This window comes from Poromitra crassiceps (genome assembly GCF_964638095.1).
Source record: "Poromitra crassiceps genome assembly, chromosome: 9".
NCBI classification, from domain to species: Eukaryota; Metazoa; Chordata; class Actinopteri; order Beryciformes; family Melamphaidae; genus Poromitra; species Poromitra crassiceps.
In genome coordinates, this window is record NC_139630.1 from 34,574,439 (window position 1) to 34,579,438 (window position 5,000).

Consider the following 5,000-nt stretch of genomic DNA (forward strand, 5'->3'; position numbering starts at 1 on the left):
ACGCTTTAAATACTTTAAATAGCACATTTAACGATTCCGTTTTTTTGAAGGCAGAGGTAAGTGAGAAGGCATTGTCTGGGAACACAATGCGCCGCTAATCCAACGCATTTCACGTAATTGAGGGTTACAAAGCGTTCACTCTTTCTCACTCTCTTCCTCTCGCTCTCTCTCAACCTCCCCCTCTCTTCCTCACTCTCTCTCTCTCTCTCTCTCTCTCTCTCTCTCTCTCTCATTCCCTTCTTTAAATTTCAAAGCAGCCAGAAAGATACAGCAGGAGTGAAGATAAGAAAATACTGAGAAAGGCATCAAACCTTCCTTTATGTAGGGATGTCTTTCCACAAGCAGCCATGTGCTGTCCTCTCTTCGCCATAAGCACACTTACAATTTATTGGAGCATAACATATTAAAAGTCCACACATACAGCAGTGTTTCCTGAGTTTGTTTGTTTTAGTTCATGAAATATAGTCGATCAGCAGCAGCACCACTCCCAAATGAATATAGAGACACTAGAGAAAACACTAGAGAAAATGTATGTTTTAGCATGGCAGCCTGTACAATTTAGGGAACAGTACACTATGTACAACATATAGGGGAAACAGTATAGTAGCACTGCAGTGGTAGTAATGGCAGAATGGCAGATGTCCTCCTTCATGTCTTTAACCTTGATACCATACTGATCACATGACTTCACATTCTGTTTGATCACATGACTTCACATTCTGTTTGATCACATGACTTCACATTCTGTTTTGTTCTGTGGATCAGTCTGGCCTCCAGCCCGCCCACAGCCATTTCAGTGGGCGGGCGGGAATAGTTTCCTTGACAGACAACTCCTTCAGCCAATCAGCCTTGCCAAATCTAAACCAAAGCCACATGAACGAACGTTAACCTTACAGCTTGTTGCTTCGGGAGCCGCCATACTGTTTTGTCAGCGGCGTCCCTGATTGGCCGGTTACGTTGTCAACTACGAGCCCTGATTGGTCCGTGCACTTTGTAATTTCTGGAAATCGCTGCGGGGCGGGCTGGAGGCCGGACAGAATGTGAGTTCATGTGATCAGTATGGCTTAGCAAGCTATGATATTAGAGCTGCAGACAGCTGAACTGAATATATTAATGCAATCTAAATAGAAAGTACGATTTTAGGAATCATCATGACTCTGTTTCTGTGCCGTTTTAGAGGTGATATGATTTCCGTAAATTCAATGCAATACTTTATTAACCATGTCAACAGAGTTGAATGGGATTTTTTTTCTTGATCAGACTCTGCATCCTCCATAGTTTCTCCACCTGGTGGATGTGCAGGGGAATCTGCTGGATGGCTTTATGGCCCAGAACAGGAAGAGGTTGTGATCTCCCAGAGCAAACAGAGGCTAGGCTAAAGCTCAAGGGCACTACAAAGGTATCTTTTGAGGGAGGGGACAGCATTACTACAGTAATGTACTCTCCACATTTAAACCGGCATCCATCTGGTCAGAAGCCTGCTTGTCGTACCCTCTCTAACCCGATAGTGGTCTAATCCACTTGTTGAATCTCTGCACTGTTCAGTCTCAACACTGACAGCACTATCTACAGCAGCTTAACCACCGAAGACTTATCTCACAACCTTTGACACAATCTGTGCCTTCCCTGTACATCTGTTCACTACCGTTATCTGCAAAGGAATGCCACATTTCACAGAACGGCAACATTGTGCCTCCTCCAGTATCTAGTGTGCAAGAAGTCCATTTATACTGCAACTATCCTGAAGTAGCAGGCCCGGTTTTACAGGGGTGCAAAAGCACGCATTGCACCTTATTTTAATTGTCTGCATGCTCAGTTGAAAAGAGTGTGTTTTTTTTTTTTTTAATAAATGCTGCAGCTGCACACTTACTGTTTAAACTTGAATTATAATTGTTGTTTTTCTTTGTTCTTTGATGTGAATTTATGGCTTTTTGGCACCTATATGTAACCTTTTAAGGTTGAGATAATTGTATTATCATTATATGGTCCAAATATTTCAGTAAAGCACTTGAAACACTTGAAATATTCTTGCTTGACTGGTATCATTCTACTTGAAATGATGGTAAAATGCATTATTTTTGCTGTCAAATTTTTCGGGCGGCCGGCCACCCGGGTCGGCCCGTGCATGTGCACCCCTTCCTATCTAGGATGCATCCCTAGTCATCTTGTTCTGGAACCGGCCCTGTGCAGTAGTACTGGTTACGATAGCCAGAACTGGTGTGTATCAGACCTGGGTTGACTAATTATTTGAAATGATCATTTTGTTTGTTTTAGTCAACCTGAAGAGCCAGGTGGGTGGGGCGTTTCCCCTTTGGTTCAACACAATTTCTGGGTAAGCAAGTTCTCATTCACAGCACATTGATTTGATTTCGCACATCAAACGAGAAAACTAACAGACCACACAGAAATCAGTGTCGTGCTGGGCGAGAAGGGAAGCCCACACATTGTCACTGTTCTGTGACAAACCCCACCAATCTGGCCCTTTAAGTAGGTCAAAACAAATGCTACAAAACAAGAAAAGGTATTTGCAAAGTAGCCACTATTTGATATGAATCACAGTATACATCGTAATTGCAATATTCTGTCAAAATTCGTAATTCGATTTTGTGTCAAAATCTTTCAGCCTTACTTGAAACTAGGCACGCAGAGAACGCAGACATCTGATCAAATCATCACTAGGGTTAACAGGTTGGGGTGGTGACACAGCAGCATAACAATAGCTGGTATGTATCGAGGGTGTGGCCGCAGCTGCACTGGGCAGAAGCCTTTGATTGAAAGCCTGGGTCTCCACCTGTGCAGGTAGGCAGGGCCTCATAGCTCAGTGGTTAGAGCACTGGTCTTGTAAACCAGGGGTCGCGAGTTCAATTCTCGCTGGGGCCTCATTCCCTTTTCAGTCTGGACGGCCGAGGGCCTGGTGAAAGGTGACACTGCACCCACACACACACACACACACACACACACACACACACACACGGTCCCAGGCTCATATGAATGTGACAGTATGAGGTTGTGTAGAGGGCAGCAGCAGCAGCAAACTCTGGCTAGAGTTCTGTTTCAGACCGAGCCCGACGGGACCGGACCCGGGCTGACAATTTATGCTAATGGGGCGTGTCGTGTCGTGTTGGGCACGGGCTGCACAAAAAAGAAGAAAAAATGTGTATGTGTAATTTAGAGTAGGCTAGAGACTCTATTCTCTGACTATCTTCCATGCTTACAGACACACGTACATGCACGCATGCACACACAGAGCTTAGAGTTCTCCGTTTCAGACCGAGCCCGACCTGGCCCGATCAATTAGCATAAATTATCAGCCCGATGGGCTCGGGCTGATAATTTATGCTAATTGATCGGGCCAGGTCGGGCTCGGGCTTCAACTTACTAGGGTCGGGTCGGGTTCGAATTTTCAGGCCGCTTGAGAACTCAAATTGTGGCCTTCTTTCAGTTCCTCTCTCTCTGTCTGTCTCTCTGTCTGTCTGTCTGTCTCTCTCCTTTCCTCCCTTCCTCTGACTCGTTCCTCTCATCACTTCCTCTCCTTCATCTTTCTCATATCATTTTATTTTGCATTCTTGTCCCCTTTCACGGTCTGTCTACTGAAACGGACACAATACTCATTTGCAACGGGTATCGGTATCCATAGTATTGATACTAAACATTTTAATTTGCAACAGTATCGATACCAGCAGTGCTTTCTCTTAATAAAAAATCTAACATCTTACCCTCCTTGTGATTGGTGGGTATCTGTTGCTTCAACAAGCTATAAGTGATGTGAAAGTCTGATGACTAGAGCAGGGGTAATCTGCTGTGTAAGTACAATATTTGTAAGGAGTTTTATCGGTCCTAAATTATGGAGAAGTGTGGGACCTACCACCCCCCGCCTTCTATATTTTCCTGGGTATCAGTATGGAAGTTAGACATTTGAGTACTGTGACAACCCCAGCTCTAAATAGCCTGCCACAGACAGTGTGGATTAAAGTCACTGTCAGCCTGGAGAAATGTGACAGTCAACCCAGCTCACGGCTGTCTGGACTGTCCATCCGCTGACATACCCTGAAGTCTTTTATCTGTTGACAAGCTACAGTCCTCCTATAGCCTTGGTACCAAACTGTGTGCAGAACCACAACCTCACCTCCCTCCCACCCTGTATATGACCATGCCTTGGGTGTGATTGTATTCAGACAGAGCTAAATAACTGCATAAATATCCAGGAAAATGTCAAGATCCATATCTCCAAGCCAAACAACAAAACATGACAGGTGAAGATCCATCATGCAAACAGCTCAGATATTTACTAGCGAGGAGAATTGAAAATATTGACTTATAAAAGTGGATTGTTGTGGATGGGGAACAGTGGTTGTGGTCAGTTTGTTCCTCCAGTAGATCTGGAGGTTTTCTACATGGAGCTCAAATGGTGAGGCCTATCTGTTCCAACTAGAGCTGAATAATTAATCGAGAGAAAAACAAAACAAAACAAAAAACACTGAAAACCTCTGCAATTTTCAAATCGGAGAGGATGTAGTTTAAAAAAAGTTATTTTAGTGCTGCAGGCAGGGTCCAAAATTTACTTTTTTGTCCACCGGCCAAATGGTTAGTGGATGTTCAAATTTGACCAACCACTCAATAGATTACCATTATGTTTTTTGGCTGGTGACTGAAGCAAATCTACCAGCCACGTGCATATTTGACCAACATTTGGCTGCTGCTAATTTTGTGCCCTGGCTGCAAATAATCTTTGCTCAATGGATCAAGTTCAATATTGGTGAAAACTTTTCATCCTACTCAAACGCAGTAAATCCTGCACACTGACATCTATTTTTAAGCAAAATGAAAACAAGAACAAACAAGAAAAGGGCGAGGATATGAATCGCAGTTTCAAATAATAAAAAAAAAAGAAAAATGCTAATCACAATCGTAATATCTGTCAGAAAGAAATAAAATAAAATAAAACTGAAATTAGATATCTTCCCCAAATTGTTCAGCCCTAGTTCCATCTACTAACTACA

General features: G+C 43.3%; 1 protein-coding gene across 1 annotated transcript in view; it reads right to left on the reverse strand.

Annotated features, from left to right (window-relative positions):
• The window catches only part of vash2 (vasohibin 2), a gene marked incomplete at both ends in the record, with an annotated part of 51,519 nt that overhangs the window by 22,094 nt on the left and 24,425 nt on the right, over positions 1-5,000 (reverse strand). The gene's annotated exons all lie outside the window — the stretch shown is intronic.